This window comes from Stomoxys calcitrans, chromosome 4 (genome assembly GCF_963082655.1).
Source record: "Stomoxys calcitrans chromosome 4, idStoCalc2.1, whole genome shotgun sequence".
Classification (NCBI taxonomy): Eukaryota; Metazoa; Arthropoda; class Insecta; order Diptera; family Muscidae; genus Stomoxys; species Stomoxys calcitrans.
Window position 1 is genome coordinate 87,987,734 of NC_081555.1, and position 19,835 is coordinate 88,007,568.

The window sequence follows — 19,835 nt, forward strand, 5'->3', positions numbered from 1 at the left end:
GATCGGTTTATATGGCAGGTATATCAGGTTAAGGACCGATTTACACCATATTTGACACAGTTGTTAGAAGCCGTAACAAAACACTGCGTGCAAAATTTCAGCCAAGCCGGACAACAATTGCGGCTTGTAAAGACTCAAGACATCAAATCGGGAGATCGGTTTATAAGGGAGCTATATAAGTTATGAATCGATTTCAACCGTACTTGGCACAGCTCTTGGAAGTTTTAGCAGAACACCACATGCAAAATTTCAGCCAAATCGGACAAAAATTGCGCTTCGAGGGGCTCAAGAAGTCAAATCGGAAGATCGGTTTGTGTAGCCCATATAAACCGATCTCACGATGTGACATCTTTAGCCCCTGGAAGCCCCCGATTTAAATAAAATTTCTCTCGTAGTTTTCGATATTGGATCTTGACTTCTTCGGCCTTTAAAGGGCGCAATTCTTATCCAATTCTTATTAAGCGAACTGGGCCCGCTCTGCAGCGCCTTCTTTAACCCTCTAATATCTTTGTAGGGATATGCAGATATTGAATTCGTGCCATTGTAGCCTATGACGCTGAACGCGTTCGAATCTTGGTGAGAACATCGGACAAAGCGGTGTTTATCCCCTCTTAATGCTGGCGACATTTGCGAGGTACAACGCATGGTCATTTAAAAACTTTCCCCAAAGAGGTGTCGGACTGCGGGAAGCCGTTCGGACTCGGCTGTAAAAAACGTCCCTTATCATTGAGTATAAACTTGAATCGGAAAGCACTCATTGACGTGTGAGAATTTGTCCGTTCTCGGTTCCTGGTGGTAATGTTCTTCCTCAAGGCAATGATAAAAGGGGAGAGATAGATCCTCAGATTCATTCTTTATTCCCAACGGAAATGAAATTCAGTTTAGGGGGTGCTTTAGGGCGTACCCCAAAACACTAGGCTTCAAAATTAGATATCAATTAGTTATCTACTCTCGAATACCTTTTATTTGAGTCCCATATTATCATAATGGGTCAAATTACCCACTTGACGTATCTTTAGGATGAAAAGCGCCACCTAGACTTGAACGCAAATTTTAATGTCATATTCGTAATCTACTCCCTAATACCCTTCATTTGAGACCCATATAGCCATGGTAGGCCTATATGGTCATATGTGGGTATTTGGGGGTGGGCGACCTCCCATTACTTGGACCTAATGTTTAATGCAATATTTTTAATCTACTGCCTTATACATTTCATTTGAGTCCCAAATTGACATGAACTTCGAATATATCCGTTTAGAGGAGTTTTGGGGCACATTGGGTACTTGGACCCAAATTTTATTCCAATATTCGTTTTTTGGTCTCCAATACCTTTCACTTTCATTTGATACCCTTATTGTGCCCGTCGAACCATTTTCGGATATGGGTGTCGTTTTTGCGGTTAGGGGTAGGGTCCGCCTCCACCCGATATCTAAAAATTATATAGCCTATGTTTCCTTCTAGACAAATGTACACAATCTATGAAAATTTTAAGAAAATCGGTTCAGCCAAGTATTATATAGTCATAATGGGTCTAATGGCGTTTTTGAGGCCAGATTCGCAATCTACTCCCGAATACCTTTCATTTGAGCCCCATATTGAAATGAACGTCCAATATGTCGGTTTGGGGAGTTTTGGGGTTGAGGCGGCCCAATGGGAACTTAGACTCAAATTAAAATACCACATTCGTTTTCTACTCTCCAATACCTTTCATTTGATACCTATATTGTCCCGATCGGTCCTCTTATGATTTTGGGTTGTGTTTTTGGCATGAGGGGGAGGGACCGTCCCCCTTCCGATACCGAAAAATTATATTGCCTATGTTTCCTTCCAGACCAACCAACACAATATGCGAGAATTTCGAGAAAATCGATTATGCCGTTTTTCAGTCTATACGGAACAAACAAACCGAGTCCCATATATCCGTGATAGGCTAATGTGCCCATTTTGGGTGTTTTTGTGGGGGTGGGCTGGCCTCCCAGTCCCACATATCCGTGATAGGCTAATGTGTCCATTTTGGGTGCTTTTGTGGGGGTGGGTTGGCCTCCTATACTTCGACATACTTTTCATTTGATACCCTTATTGTCCTTATGGGTCCACTTCAGATTTTGGGTGATGTTTTTGGGGTAACGGTGGAGGGTCCGTCCCCTTCCGTTATCAATAAATTGTAACGCCTATTCCTACTTCCTTACCATATTCGTAATCTACTCCCAAATACCTTTCATTTAAGTCCAATATTGTCATGATCGTCAAATAAACCTATGTCGAAATCTGTTATCTGTTGGATATTCCCTGGATATGCTTCTACCTCTCGTCGTCTTTTCTACATTCCGAAAGAAAACGGGGATGGTCACAGTTCCATTCTGTATACCGAAGATGCGGACGGAAAGCTGAAAGAGGTTTTATACTTCTTAGCACCGAGACCTATTTGACGTAGGATCTTCAAGATTCGCTATTCCTACAGGAAAGATTAGACGGCGTATGCTTTGTTTTCGGACGATGAGATGTAGAGGTCTGACCTCATGATCCCAATATAGGGAGATGAATTGGATTGTGAACTACTCTGATGCACTTAAATTGGAGTGTCGTGAATGCTGCATTCAAGGCTTCCTTAGGATGATGAGAACAAATTGCAGAATATGTTGGCCGTGAGTGAAGTGCATTAGTATAGGAAATTTCCCAACGTCTTGTTGTCTTTGCCACATGCCCTACACATGCAGGCCCTTGGCATATCTTTTCTGTATAAGTGTAACCGTAATCCTATGAAGCCTGTAAAATAATGAAAACCATACCATACAAATATCCTCCGCCTGGATTCCTGACTTCAGGATCTTTAACTCATTTACATTGCCAGCCGACCTATACCAATACTAACTATCTAACAGATGCTTTTGGTAGACAGAATCGTCTGTAGGCAAGGGCAGACATGTCAGCTTTATTATTTTTGTAACATTAATGGCCAAAAATTTGGATTACTCCTTAACTATTACGGTGAAAACAGAGTTCAGATACAATTAAGGATTGTTCTCTAATACAGAAGAGATCTCTATGTGGTATTACAATTGACTTCAACTATCCAAAATAGCCAGAAAGTTGCTACTGTTTGCTAGATTTGACCAATTATCATTTGCTGGTATTATGATATGTGGTAGCTATTTCGTTGATATAAAAGTACATCATACCAAATTGCATTCATGTTGGTGGCATGTGGTTTTATAACGTGGCTTCTAGTTATCTCTGTGGTTTTCATCATTCATATCATTTTTGGTTTATTTCCAAGTAATGTTTCGGACACATTTCATAAAATTATTGTGGATAACCATCAACGGGTGCCCAACAATTGAGGTAAATGGCTCAATTTGTTTCATGAGAACATGTATTTTGCTTAAATGAGACAAAAGACGAGCTACTTTGTGTTATTTCACTATTATGAATGACTTCATAAGCTATTTTGTGAAGAACAAGTTAAACATGTTAAGTGGCGGGGCCGAATTCTGGCAAGCCACCACCATGGTATCAAATTTCTGCCAAATCAGACAAAAATGGAAGTTTCTGCAGAAGCTTAACGGGAGATCGGTTGATATGGGAGTTATATAAAATGCGGCTTCCAATGGTTCAAGGTTTCAAATCGGGAGATCGGGATATATATTGTAGTTCTATCAGGTCGGAAATATTTTTGCATTGGTTTAGAAATATTCATGTCCTCATTTTTATACCCACCACCAAATACCACCAAATATTATGTTCACTTTGTCATTCCGTTTGCAACATATATCCGAAATTCTTGATAGTCGAAAAATCTTAGACATTATACCCGTGTTTGGACAACCAGGACGGTAAGGCCACGAATAATCTTGCTGTGTAAGAAGGAGATTAATGCCTTCTCTGAGGATGGCAAAATCCGCATCGTTTGGGTGCCGCGCCATAACGGAGTAAGGGGAAAAAAAGGCCAGCGGACTGCCGTCAAAAAACTTGGTTAACCCGAAGCCTTTTGGGACGACGCAGTCCGAGTTAACGGAGTGGGAGAAGACTGTGCATGCAACATTGTGGAACAGCGAAACGGTCGGTAGGACGGCGAAAATCCTATGGGGGGATCCAGATGGTGAGAAGACGATGCTATTACTGAGAGGTAGTAAGAAGGAGGTCAGTATAGCTATTGGTATCATAACGGGACACATAGGACTACGAGCTCACTTATGTGAAATCGGTGCGGCAAGTGATAGCATGTTTAGGGCATTCGGGGAAGATGATGAGAGATTGAAGCATTTCCTTTGTCATTGCCTGGCTTTCGGGAGTGATATTGAAAACAATTAGGGGTGTGGTATTAAGAATTTTTAAAGTAGCACGGAATTCCTTATTTAAAATTTTCTTTTTAGAGGTTACTTTATAGATTTTAGAGCGCACAACGAGGCGATTACTGGCTTAGGTGTATGTCCATAGTAGCATGGGCGGATCAATATCTGCGCCCTTTTTTTCAACCTAACCTAACCTCTACGTGTTCGTCCGTCTGACCGTCCATCCCTCCATCTGGCCGTTGAAATCACACTGCGGTCTTTAAAAATAGAGATATTGAGCTAAAACTTTGCATAGATTGTTCCTATGTTCATAAGCAGGTCAAGTTCGAATATACGCTATATATCGGACTTTATCTTGATATAGCCCGCATATAGACCGGTTTGCCGATTTAAGGTCGAGGCCCATTAAAGCCACATTTATTATTCAATTTCGTTGAAATTTGTTGTCATGAGTTTTATTAGACTCTTACATATACTTCCCGAATTTAGAGGAGATCGGGCTATATTTAGATTAAGCTGTCATATAGACCAATATTTTCTTTCACCGTCTTGAACAGAGAATTGTATTTGATTCCTCGACGTTCGTGCCGAGTTTGGTGCAAATGGGATCATATTTCGGTCCCATTACCCAATCCAAATGGCAAACAGCGTTCACCGCAGAAGAAAGCCCTGTTGAAGAGCCTAGTGAAGAAAAATTAGAACCACTCGTCGATACACATTTCCGCGAAACTGTTCATTGGCCAACGTTGCGCCAGAAGAGGTTGTCACTGATATGCATTCCTAGGAGGTTATTGGGAAAATTGCGTCTTCATCTAAAATCCTTTGGGCGGTAAAAAGTTTCGACTCTTAAGTCGCCAGGCCCTGATGATGTAAGGAGAGCAAGAGACTTGCACTTTGGCATAAGGAAACATACTCCTCTCTCCGAGAAGCGATACATACGTAATTTTTACTCCGAAAGCAGGGAAACCGCTCCACACGTAGACGAAAGATTTTCGTCCTATTAGTCTGTCATCCTTCATGCTGAAGACTCTTGAGAGGTTGATAGAAATATATCTCAGGGCAAAGATCCCTGGAGATCGCCTGTTTCGGCAACAGTAAGCGCAAGTCCACTGAAACAGCCCTTCACCACCTAGTCGCCTCCATAGAGGGTTCTCTCGCTGTCAAGGAATACCCATGGTGGCATTTCTTCACACTGAAGGTGCTTTCAATTTCTAGGCATCAACAATACCATAAAAAAGTTTGTTAATAATTTACCCACTATGCATTACGGCAGACCTGGGAGCGGTAGATCTAAAAAGATGGGCCAGCAGAGGAACTCTTTAAGGATGTGTACCGTTTAACCTAATTTGAAATATAGCCATTTACAATATTTTATTGTGAACACCCCAAGATTGTGTGGCCTAATCTAGACTTAAAGAGGTCTACAGTTTTACTATCGCTGGCTAGAACGGACGTTTCAGTCATTCTACCCTTCAAGAAAGATCAATGTCTGATCGGTAAACATGCTGACAGGCTGAAGGTTGAAAGTAATGACTTCTGCAGAAGCTGCGAGGACATCGTAGATGAAGAGACTAAGGAACATCGGATGTGTTTGTGGCCCCCATTGGCAGTTAGAAGGAATTCTACTTTAAGTTCTCATTTCTTCGAGAACTTGTCTGATTAAGAGGCTGTGAACATTCGTTGTTAAGCTTTTTAAAGCGATGTGGGTGGTTCAATGGTGGGAACTAGAAGGCGTATTCCTTCCTTTTCCAGTTCCTGTCCAGTCACAAAGAACCAAAATGTTTAAGTGAGTCTGATGGCAGACTGCCACTTAAACCAACCTAAATATAGGTCTAATTAAAACAAACCACAGTTTGGAAATTCGCCGATACCGGTTAATAATACGCCTTTTATAGGCCTACGACGGTAAATCTGCAGATTGGTGAATATTGCAGCAATATCCAAATATACAAGCCTGTTTTGGTTTTCAAATTCGCAAAACGAAAAAAAATGCTTTGCCTTTATATTCTTTTATGATTTAAAATTACGTGAGGTTCTTTTTATGCCCACCACCGAAGGATGGGGTATATTCATTTTGTCATTCCGTTTGCAACACATCGAAATATCCATTTCCGACCTTATAAAGCATATATATTCTTGATCAGTGTAAAAATCTAAGACGTCCGTCTGTCCGTCTGCCTGTTGAAATCACGGTACAGTCTTTAAAAATAGAGATATTCTGCTGACATTTTGCACAGATGCTTTTTTTAGTACATAAGCAGGTTAAGTTCGAAGATGGCTATATCGAACTATATCTTCATATAGCCCCCATATAGACCGATCGGTCGATTTAAGGTCTTAGGCCAATAAAAACCATATTTATTATTGGATTTTGCTGAAATTTGGTACAGTGAGTTGTGTTGGGCTTTTTGACATCCTTCGACAATTTGGCCCAGATCGGTCCAGATTTGGATATAGCTGCCATGTAGACAGATCGGCTGATTTAGTGTCTTAGGCCCATAAAAGCCACATTTATTATTCGATTTTGCTGAAATTTGGGACAGTGAGATGTGTAATGCCACTCGACATCCTTCTTCAATTTGGCTCAGATCGGTCCAGATTTGGATATAGCTGCCATATAGACCGATCTCTCGATTTAAGGTCTTGCACCCATTAAAGGCGCATTTATTGTCCGATGTCGCCGAAATTTGGGACAGTGAGTTGTAATATAAGTCCACATCGAAACATATTTCGATATAGCTGCTATGGGGCATTAGGTATGCATTTTTCCACCGGATTTTGACGAAAGGTGGTTTACACATTTTCCCGAGGTGGTGGGTATCCAAAGTTCGGCTCGGCCGAACTGAACGCCTTTTTACTTGTTATTACATAGAAATTTGGTTTGGGAATGCATTCCTACATAGATATTGCAAGGTTAGCAAGATATAAGGCTCGGAAAATTTTTTGTGTTGCTTTTTCAAAAACCGGAACAGACTGGATAGCCCGATGTGGCCTGTTCAAAAACGTAACCTGCTTGTGCCAAAAATATAGATCTGCGCCAAATTTCAGCACATTGGCGTGATTATAACAGACAGGCGGCCAGACGGATGGACACACACACGTACATCGTTAAATCGTCCTAGAATTTTACGACACACAGATATATATTTACTATGTGGGGTCGGAAAACCCTATTTCGGTGTGTTGCAAATGGAATGACTTAAAAATTATATCCCTTTCTTGTGGTGGTAGGTATAAATATATTAAATTTTTATATCCTCCATCATAGGCTGAGGGTATACTTATTTCGTTTGTAACACCGCCAGATATTCATCTAACACACCATTGAGTATATATATTCTTGATCGTAGTGAAATTTTCACTCGATTTATTCGTTCGTCCGTCTGTAGAGAGAATAGAGCTGGGCTCTTGAAAATTTTCACAAATCTTTCTTATTATACCCTCCATCATACGATGGGAGTGTACTTACTTCGTCATTCTGCTTGTAACACCACGAAATATGCGTCTGAGACCCCATAGAGGAATATATTCTTGATCGTCATGTCATTTTAAGTCGATCTAGCAATGTTCGTCCGTCCGTCCGTATGTCTGTCGAACGCACGTTAACTTTCGAAGGAGTAAAGCTAGTAACTTGAAATTTTGCAGAAATACTTTTTATTAGTGTAGGTCGGTTGGGATTGTAAATGGTTCAAATTGGTTCATGTTTTGATATAGCTGTCATATAAACCGATCTTGGCTCTTGACTTCTTGAGCCTCTAGAGGGCGCAATTCTAGTCCGATTTGAATGAAATTCTGCACGTAGTGTTTTGGTATTACTTCCAACATCTGCGCTAAGTATGGTTCAAATCGCTTCATAATCTGGTATAGCTGTCATATAAACCGGTCTGGGGTCTTAACTTATTGATGCAATAGAGCGCGCAATTCTCGTCCGATTTGACTGAAATTTTGCATGAGGTGTTTTGTTATGACTTCCAACAACTGTGCTAAGTATGGCGCAAATTGGTACGTAACCTGATATAGCTACCACATAAACCGGTCTGGGATTTTGACTTCTGGAGGGCGCAATTCTCATCCGATTTTTAAGACGGCTTCTCTCATGACTTTCAATATACGTGTCTAATATGGTCTGAATCGATCAATAGCTTGATACAGCTCCCACATAAACCTATCTCCCGATTTTGCTTCTTGAGCCCCTACAAGGAGCAATTCTTATCCGAATGAACTGAAATATTACACAATGACTTCTACAATGTTCGGCATTCATTTATGGTCCTATAACCCCAAAATAAAAGTATTTAGCATCAATCGGTCCAAAATCTGATATAGCTCCCATATAAGCCGATGTACTGAATATATTTACATCTTGAACCTCAAGAGGGCACAATTATTTTTTGCGATCTAGCTGAAATTTTACGCAAGAAGTTTTCCTATGACCCTCAACAGGTGTACCATGTATGGTAGGGATCAGTTCAAAACCTGATATAGCTCTCATATAAACCGATTTCCCGAATATACTTCTTGGGTCTCTAGAGGATGCAATTATTATCCAAGCATGAGCAAATCCATGGGGATTTCTCATTATGATTTTTCATTATCCTTTTTTTCGAACGTAACAATTGCGATCCATGGTGGGCCCAGCCGAACTTAAAACGCTTTTACTTTAGTTTAGTTGGATATTGCATCTATCAATAGCTGTAAGCTCCTAAAGTTTATTTGAATAACTTTTTCTGTAATAATTTGTAGCAATTCACTTAATTTCACCTGCTAAGGATTGGTTGACAAGACAAAAATTTGACTCTCAATTAAACGCATTTTGCACGACTTTCCATTTATTGCCAGATTCATGAAATTAAATTCTAATGGCGCTTATTATTTATAAATTTTGACAAAAATGCAAACAAAATTAAGCTCGGTTAAGACACCTTTGTTCAATACACCCATCCACACCCAATCAATCAGAAACACTTGCATTTCCTATCCGGCAATCTCAAGTGAACAATCAAATGGCATTGCGACAAACGAACGGCAACAACAGCAGCCATATGTTCAACAAAAGCGTTGAAACTTTCAAAAGCCAAAGCAATAAATTCTTATATGCCGCGAAGACTAAGACGACGACGATTAAGTTCATTAAGGCCATGTGAATGTGAAATAAATGTGAATGTGATTACAAAGAGATACAAAGCAAATGCGAAAAGGTCCTTAGCATACAAATGCACACACACACACACACACTGACAGACACATTGTATACATTTAACAAATTTCAAGGAATCGTTGTCACAATTGCACACTCACAGACATAATCACATGATTCCTAAGGATAGATATTCAATGGTGTGCCCTGAATGTGACAACAAATAACGCCTCTTGGTTTGCTAAATGTGAGCAAAAGCGGAAACGGCAATAGTAATAACAATAACAACAAAAGTAACATAACACACACACACACACACACGTTGACTCCATTGTTGTATTGTTGACTTATGTGGAAAATAACAATTTCCGTTATTTTGTTAATATATTTGTGTAGGATAATTTCACACACACACACACACACACACTCAGAAGCAAAATGTAAAATCGAAAACTTTTTCAGAATATTAAGATGGAGGACTTTTTAATAAATACAGAATCTAAATCATCGAAGACTATGAAAAATTTGATTTTCACAACAAATGCCGCTTCGATGCACCTTCTGTTACAATATGGAGAACAATATTTCACATTTTGTTCCATACTTCAAGAGCTTTGGCTGAAGTACGTTTACAATTAAATATGAAGTCTGAAAGAGACAGGAACCCAAAGATCGCTTATTGGCGCTATTTGGCGCTAGCACACAATTTTGTAGGACCGAGGTAACTTAACTTGAACGCCCACCAATGGTCCCCTGGGATATCTAGGGCCTTCAATTTCGCACATAGTTTGTATAACACCTAAGCTATAACCATATATTTCGTGAAGATATCTTTATCCGATCACAAATTGCAGACTTATTTCCACTAATTTTTCACCATCCCACTGTGCGTCGTTATGACTTTATACTTATACATTCCACCACTATTTTATTTGTAAGTATCTCCGTGGTCGAGTAGCTTTCTCGATATGACCGTTCCCAGTTCTTCAGTATACACCCAAAAGCCCACCTGGTCGTCTAGTTTGGGGCCAACCGTATAAAAGTCAATGTAACTTCTATTACCAGGGATATCGTAGTTCTAATCGGTTCTATCAGGAATAGTGGTGCAATAATTTTTATCAAAAAGCGGCTCAGACAGGGTGTAATCCACACTACCTGGAACATCGGGCATTTTATCAAAGATAGCACATTGGCCGTAGCCGCCTCTTGAGCAAAGAAAAAGCTCCCTTAGCTTTCCAGCAGTGGTCGCAGCAATTTGTCTAGCCACAATGTCCAGGGGCATTAGGTGTAGCATTAAATTCAGTGCATCAGATGGTGTCGACCTGAGTGTGACTGTGATGTACAAACAAGCCATCGTTTGGATCCCGTTGAGTATTGAACAGCAGGTGGATTTTTGAAGCGACGTCCACCAGACCACAACATCATATAGCATTAAAGGTCTGACAACTGCAGTGTATACGCCGTGCATGGTATGTGGCTTAAGTCGAAACCTTTTGCCAATGGCTCTCTAACAGGTGTATATGGCAAGAGTTGTCTTTTTTGCCCTTTCCAAAATATCCGATTGAAGCTCAAATTCATTCAAATCAAACTTCTTCCAGTTGAACTCCTAAAAGTTCTGCACTGACCATCTTGGGGATGACGCAAGCACTATCCCATAGCAACATTACAAACAGAACAAATAAAAGTGTGCTAACTTCGGCCGGGGCGAATCTTGGGAACCCACCATCATGGATTCTGCTAAAATATGGGAGCAAAATCTGGTTATAGACCAATTTGGACCGTACGTTGTTAAGAGTCATAACAGAACACTATGTGCAAAATTTTAGCTAAATCGGACAAACATTGCCGCTTCCAAGGGAAATCGGATTATATGCGAGCTATATCATGTTTTTGACCGATTTGGACCATACTTGATACAAATTTTGGAAGTTATAACAGAATACCATGTGCAAAATTTCAGCCAAATCTGACGAAAATTGAAGCTTTCAGAGGCTCAAGAAATCAAATCGGGAGATCGGTTTATATGGGAGCTATATCAGGTTACAGACAGATATGGACGGTACTTAGTACAGTTGTTGAAAGGCATAACAGAACACTATATGAAAAATTTCAGCCAAATCGGACAAAAATTGCTCAAGAAGTCAAATCGGAAGATCGGATATGGGAGCTATATCCAAATCAGAACCGATATAGGTCATTTCAATCCCCAATGACTTACATGTGCAAATTTTGAAGCGGCTAGCTTTACGCGTTCGATAGCTATCGTAATTTCGACAAATGGACGGACAAACGGACATGGCTGGATCGACTCAGGAATATATATACATTATTGGGTCCTCGATCAGTATTTCGAGGTGTTACAAACGGAATAACTAGATTAGTATATCTCTATCCTATGGTGGGGGGTATAAAAACAGGTGACATTACCCAAAATGGCTCAGCACATGACTGCGACGGAAGCATTCATTATTCAATTATCGCTTCACTTGTTCTCTTCCACCTCTCCAACCCTAACCTCCTTACCGTCCTTAACCTCCTTATCGTCCTGCACCTCCTTACCATTCTTCACCTTATTCACAACCTTCACCTCATCACCAACCTTCATTTCATAAACTTCTTTCATTACCAATCATTCGTCAATAACCAGCACAATATGCATACATCATCAAAATTATCAGTTTAAACAGCAAATATCGTACCCAGGAACATCCCGAACCAACACGTTAGCATTAAATTTCCACTTCATACTGTCTGGATAGCTATTGTATACTTTTCAAGCGTTGGTCCCGCGTGGGGGTCCCAAGGAGACAGATGCAAATGTGGGTATCTTGTATCTCCTGCTGAAAATCTATAATTCCCTCTCAGACGGATTTATGCCTAGAGCATTTTCGGTAGCTCACTTCTCTTTCGTAGAGCTCTCTGAAAAATATCTCCAAGAGTGCTTGAAAATGTTTCCCTTAACGCGTACCTACGTCATCGGCATAAGCGGCCACTATTACACCTTTAACTTTCAGACACAATAATATACACAGATATATACCTAATCCAGGAAAAGTCACAGTTTGGTGCGGTTTATGGGCTGTTTGCATCATTGGACCGTACTTCTTCAAAGATGATGCTAATCGTAACGTAACTGTGAATGGTGAGCGCTACCGTGAGATGATGTCTAACTTTTTTTTTGCCCAAAATGCAAGTGCTTGACTTGCATGATATGTGGTGTCAAAAAGACGGAGCCACATGCCACACAGCACACGTAGCAATGGACTTATTGAGAAGCAAGCTTGGCGAACATTATATTTCATATTCGGGACCGGTCAATTAACTCTTAGATCGTGCGATTTAACGCATTTAGACTATTTTTTGTGGGGTTATATTAAAGCTCATGTCTATACAGACACGCCCGTTTCAATTGACGCATTGGAAGAAATGTTGGAAAGAGTATGCCAAAATTGTACTAAGCGGATAGACCATTTGGGGCGCAGTCACGGTCAAAATTTGGATGAAAAAATCCTCTTACATTAAATTACATGGACCGTACCATCGATGCAATTAAAGATTTCATACATTTCACTGAATTTTATGTGTTTTTTTTTGAAAAACTTTTCTATAGCACTTAAAAAATCATCCTTTATATATACACAACACAATCCTGCTTATATGCATCTTTTAATAAGAAATATATTAAAAAAATTGTCTTACTGTATTACTGACGCCTAGAAACTCCAGCTCCCTTATGAGTGACGTTGGTTTATTATATTGAAAGTACCATCAACGTCAAGAAATGCTATCAATGTGTAATCCTTGCCAGCGAAAGAACCCTCTATGGAGCCAACTATGTCGTGAAGGCTGTTTTAGTGGGAAGGAAGGAGACGGGGAATCCTCTCGGATCTTTGCCCTATGATATGTTTCTATCAACTTCTATAGAGTCTTCAGCATAAAGGATGATAGACTAATAGCATGAAAATCTTTCGCCTTCGTGTGGTAAAGTTTTCCTACTTTTAAAATCAAAATGACTTTTGTGACTCTCCATCCCACAGTTATATACGATATGCTGATGCAAACAGAGAATATGTCCCTTGGCCAAGGAGCCAGGCTATCTGACGCAGCTTGTAATTTAACCGGTGATATATCATCAGGCGACTTAAAAGAGTCGATACATTTTATCTCCCAATAGGATTTCCAACTTAGACCAAGTTTCTTCCAATAATCTCCGACGAATGCATATCAGTGACAACCTCTTCTGGCGCCACGTTGTCCGTTGGTAAGATTTCCGGAAAATGTGTATCAACGAGTAGTTATAGTGCTTCCTCCTCCCGCACATCTCTGACTTCTGAATATATCCCACAGTAATAGGTTTCAATGATAGGATCTTTCTTAACATAAAGGCTTCCGATGTATCCTCCGTGGAATTGTAGAATTCCACCCAAGTTTTATTGTGAGTCTTTTTCAAGACCAACCAGTTTGGGTGCGCCATGGCTATCGCTGTTTTTCCCTTGGTTTGGCTCTGGAACATGCAGACTTATGTAAGTCATTCAGGGTTTTCGAAATTCGCTTTATCATTGTATCTATGTCCACCTCAGTTTTCACTTCCGTTGCAGGTCTGTAAAGTATAACCGTGCAGTATGTGTTCCGAAACACCCCAATCCGCCTTCCTTGCAATTCTTCGGCGTTATCCCCAAAGCTGAAGCTAATGTTACAATGATCTGAGATAATGTGGTCATTCAACCCTTCTGGATAAGAACAACGTCAAATCGTGCTGCCATCGAAAGGGTTTATAGTACCGCCAAATCGGTTTTACATATATAAGCATATCTCAAATTTCACTTATACGGTCATACGTGGTAAGATTTCTCGTGGATTTGCATGAAATTTGCTACGGATTGTTTTATTACCAATCTGAATATCAGTTCAAAGTTAGATGTTGAAACTTATATATGAGATGTATGTTATTTTCTATTCACAGTCTAGAGCAAACAAATGGCGTTTTTCTCAGATTTTGCCAAACACTCGGAGCAGTGGATTGAATTAGACCATTCCCTCGATTTAACGGCATGCATTTACCAGTGGCGTAGATTTTCTATCCAATTTCACTGCAATCTGGATGAATGAGTTTAAATTGGATCATAATTGAGAATTTGTGCTACATAGACTGTTTTCCAGATTCAATATATTCACGACAATGGCCCGGCTGAAATTTTGTCGATAATGTCCATTTCCATAGACTTCGTGGGATTTTGGTTTTTATACAAATCAAAAATCACCCACATTCATGTACGAATGCGTTGGTGTGAAGATTTATATTTGCTAATATGTCTGTATCGCTTTTCTGCCCTATTGTCTCATGTCTCCAAAATGTATTCACACACATGTGTATGAGTATGGGAGTGTATGTGTGCGTCTTCTTTAAAGTCAAAATATAATGAAAAATTGTAAATCACACTTTTGCCTTTCCATTCAAATGGCATTAGACAACAATATCAACAATAACATTACCAGGATAATCGAGAGTATCTGTATGTGTGAGTGTGTTTCAAGTATAATGAAGTCGGTATTGAAAGATTTACAACAGAATTCCTGGATACGTTTTCCTATTTGGGGTTTTTGTCGTCATTTTAATAAACATGTCACATTCCTTACTAATTGTTTTCTAAATTGTTTGTTGTTTTTTTTTCGGTTCGTCCTTCTGTCTGTCTCAACATTCATCTTGGGCTGGATTGTCTCCTAAGCGTACCAAAAGAGATACAACCCATCAGTATTTAAGTAATTTAAAGGAATTTCTAAATCGTATGGTATGCAAAGGACATGTGCTGGAATTGTTTATTTAAATATCATATGAGTATGGATTAAATACCTTTTGGTTTCTGGGGAACAATTTCGAAAAATATTTATTGCTATTCATTTCTATAAAGGGACCGATAGTATTTTTCTTTGTTGAGTGTGTAGGTAGGGCAAAGGAATTATAACTCTAGAGTTGCTTAATGTTTTTTGGTATCAGTACTGAAATTGGTTTTTAAATACAGAAAGCTCAAAGGAGCTCCCAACCCAATTATTCTATACTTAGGCAAGCATTAAGTGAATGGGATAAGGAATTGAGACAAAAGCTGCTCTAAAATTTGTATGAAATTTTCCTTAAGTCAAAATTTTTATGAAATTTTCTCTAAATACAAAATTTCATTGAAATTTTCTCTAAATACAAAATTTCATTGAAATTTTCTCTAAATACAAAATTTCATTGAAATTTTCTAAAAAATTCAATAAAAAATTGTCAAAAGATAGAGGTTCTACACTGCTTATACTTCTTCTACTTCTTTCACTGCAGGGTCACGAACAGTCTTGCAGTGTAAGATGGAGAATAACGCCTTCTCTAAGTTTGGCAAAATCCGCATCGTTTGGGTGCCGGGCCACAACGGAGTAAGGGGAAATGAAAGGGCAGACGGTGGTGGCCGGAGGACTGCCGTCAATAAACTTGGTTAACCCGAAGCCTTTCGGGTCGACACAGTCCGTGTTAAGGGAGTGAACGACGAATGTGCATGCAACATTGTGGAACAGCGAAACGGTCGGTAGGACGGCGAAAATCCTATGGGGGGATCCAGATCGTGAGAAGACGAGTCTATTACTGAAAGGAAGCAAGCAGGAGACAGTGTAGCTTTCGGTATCATAACGGGACACATAGGACTTCCAACTCACTTATGGAAAATGGGTGCGGCAAGTGATGGCATGTGTGGCGCATGTGGCAAAGATGGTGAGACGTTTGAGCATTTTCTATGTCACTGCCCGGCTCCGCGGCTAACAGACATCGGTACTTAGGTAGGGACACCATACCAGACATGAATCAGCTTAGGGGATTGTATGGAAAACAATTAGGGATTTTGTAATCAGCACGAAACTCCTGACTTAAATTTTCTGTTTCGAGGTTCCTTTTTATAACCAACACCATAGGATGGGGGTATACTAATCTAGTCATTCCGTTTGTTTCACCTCGAAATATTGATCCAGGATCCCATCAAGTATATACATTCTTGATCGCCTCGTAATTCTGATTCGAACTAGCCATGTTCGTCCGTCCGTCTGTCGAAATGACGATAGCGGCCGAACGCGTAGATCAAACCGCTTGAAAATTTGCACAGATACTTAATATTGATGTAGGTCGTTGGGGATTGCAAATAGGCCATATCGGTTCAGATTTGGACATAGCTCCCATATAAACCGATCTCCCGATTTTATTTCTTGAGCCCATGGAAGCCACTTTCAACAACTGTGCCAAGTACGGTCTAAATCGATAAAGAACCTGATATAGCTCCCATATAAACCGATCTCCCGACTTGACTTCTTGGAAGCCACAATTTTTGTCCGATTTGGCTGAAATTTTGCATATAGTGTTCTGTTATGACTTCCTACAACTGTGCCAAATACGACTCTTTTTTGCACAACCTCGTGCAGGGCAGGCTCCACCGACCTTCCCTCTGTTCTCTGGATGTTCTACTCTTCATCATAGTATCCACAATACGTTCCATGGTTATGAGTAGAAAGGAAGTAAGGCTTATAGACCTCTAGGCCTTTGGTGGCGCATAACTTGCCTTGCCGGGCTTGGATATAAACACTTCCCTTGCCTCCTACCAGGCCTTCCCTTGTTGATGTAGCAGTGTGTTGTACACAGCCTGGCCAATGAAGGCCCTGGCCAATGAAGGACTCCATCGGGACAAACTGGTACATACAACCAGCTTGCCATGTGATTGTCCGACCCTCCCTTGACATAGGCATGCTGCTTGTATTCAATGAGTTCGCTGGATGTCCTACTCTTTATCATGGTATCCACAATCCGTTCCATGGTTTTGAGCAGAAAGGATGTAATGCTTATAGGTCTGTATGCTTTTGTTGTCGCATAACTTGCCTTGTCGGAGTTGGGTCTTGCTCCTGCCTGGTTTTCGGAGTTTATGCAAGTCTTAGGCACACTGTGAAAATACAGGCCAGATGGAGCGCCAGATAGTTCACCTCATTCTGTAGTGACGCCTGAAATATTCCATCAGGCCCGGGTGCATTAAATGGTTTTGAGCTACTCAAGGCTTCCTTTAAATAAATTCTGTAATGATAAGCCTTCGATCAATCTCATCCAAGATTCCGTTGTCTCCATGAGTCCTGTCGTATCATGTGGAAAATGAATTTTCATCAAAGGCCTCAATATGTCTTCCGTTGTCTCTGCTCTTACTCTAATGTCGTCTTCTTACGGTTCAGTTTGGACATGGGTTTTTGAGAGAAACTTTTTCATCCTGGCGGCGTTATTAAAGCCATTGACCTGTTCGAAGAAAAGCTTCCAGGAGGCTCGTTTAGCCTCTCTGGTAGTTTTATTGTATTCCTTGAGCCGTGTGTAATACACATCCCAGCAAACTTCCGCTTTTTTTACGACGTGCTCTGTTAAAAATCAGCGGGCATCGTTCTCAATATTGTGAATCTCCCCATTCATCCAGGGTTTTTCTTGGGCTGATTTCCTTTTCCGAAGAGGACAACTATCTTCGAAGGACTCCACCATTGCAGTCGTAATCCTGTTGACATTTTCGTCAATCTCTTCTATGCTTAGACAATCTAAATCTGATGTAACGATGGTTAGAGAAGGAGTGCTCCAGGGAGACCCTCCAATCCTAAACCTCATCGGTTAGTTTTCCGAACATATTGTCACTTCTTAAACCTCCTCTCTAACCCTATTAACAACGGTAGCATTGTTACCAATATTAAGTGTTATAAGGTCGTTATTATTCAAGAATTCTGCCAGGGCTTGTCCCCGCTTATTGGCGTTAGTGGCGAGAGCTTGCATCGCACCCTATCAATGCCTCATTTCCTGTCTGTTTTGCCTTCCACAGAGTCACAGAGCCGAAAGGCAGATAAAGTAATGCAGGTATGCTCCACAATTACAGTCTCTTAGTCTTTCAAAAATAGTTTCAAGATCTGAAGGACTATTTGGTATCTATGCGTCTGACATTGGTCGATATTGTATATTATCTTTCTTGACATATTCCAGTGCTGTGCTTGGACAGATCTCACCAACCTTTTTTAGGTTGGTGAGATCCGTCCGTCTGTCCGTCCGTCTGTCCGTCCGTCTGTCTGTCTGTCCGTCCGTCTGTCCGTCTGTCCGTCTGTCCGTCCGTCTGTCCGTCTGTCCGTCCGTCTGTCCGTCCGTCTGTCCGTCCGTCTGTCCGTCCGTCTGTCCGTCTGTCCGTCCGTCCGTCTGTCCGTCCGTCTGTCCGTCCGTCTGTCCGTCCGTCTGTCCGTCCGTCTGTCCGTCCGTCTGTCCGTCCGTCTGTCCGTCCGTCTGTCCGTCCGTCTGTCCGTCCGTCTGTCCGTCCGTCTGTCCGTCCGTCTGTCCGTCCGTCTGTCCGTCCGTCTGTCCGTCCGTCTGTCCGTCCGTCTGTCCGTCCGTCTGTCCGTCCGTCTGTCCGTCCGTCCGTCTGTCCGTCCGTCTGTCCGTCCGTCTGTCCGTCCGTCCGTCTGTCAATCCGTCTGTTCGTCCGTCTGTTCGTCCGTCCGTCCGTCTGTCATCAGGCTCCAAAAATTGAGATATTGAGCTAAAATTTGGGACAGATACGTCTTTTTGATTCACGCTGGTTAAGTTCTTGAACGGGCCAAATCGGACCATATTTGGATATAGCTGCTATATAGACCGATTTTCCGATAAAGGGTCTTATGCCCATAAAAACTTAATTTTTCATCCGATGAAATTTGAAACAGTGAGTAGTTTAAGGCCTCCCGACATCTGACCCAAATATGGTTCAGATCGTACTATATTAGATATAGCTGTCATATAGACCGATCTGCCGATAAAGGGTCTAAAGCTCATAAAAGCTATCATTATTGCCTAATTTCGCAGAAATTTTAAACAGTGGATTAAACAGTGGATTCCGATATCTGACCTAAGTATGGTTTAGATATAGCTGCCATATAGACTGATCTCCCGATAAAGGGTCTGAAGCCCATAAAAGCTTTATTTTTTATCCTATTTCGCTGGAATTTGGAACATTGAGTAGTTTTAGGCCTGCCAAATATGGTTCAGATCGGACTATATTTGGATATAGCTGCCATATAGACCGATCTGTCGATAAAGGGTCTGAAGCCCATAAAGGCTTTATTTATTGCCCAATTTCGCTGAAATTTGAAACAGTGAATTATATTAAGTCTTGCGACATCTGAGCTAAGTAAGGTTCAAATCGGACCATTTTTAGATATAGCTGTCATATAGACCAATCTGCCGATAAAGGGTCTGAAGCCCATAAAAGCTTTATTTATTGCCCAATTTAGCTGAAATTTGAAACAGTGAATTATTTTAAGTCTTGCGACATCTGACCTAAGTAAGGTTCAGATCGAACTATTTTTTAGATATAGCTGCCATATAGACCGATCTGCCGATAAAGGGT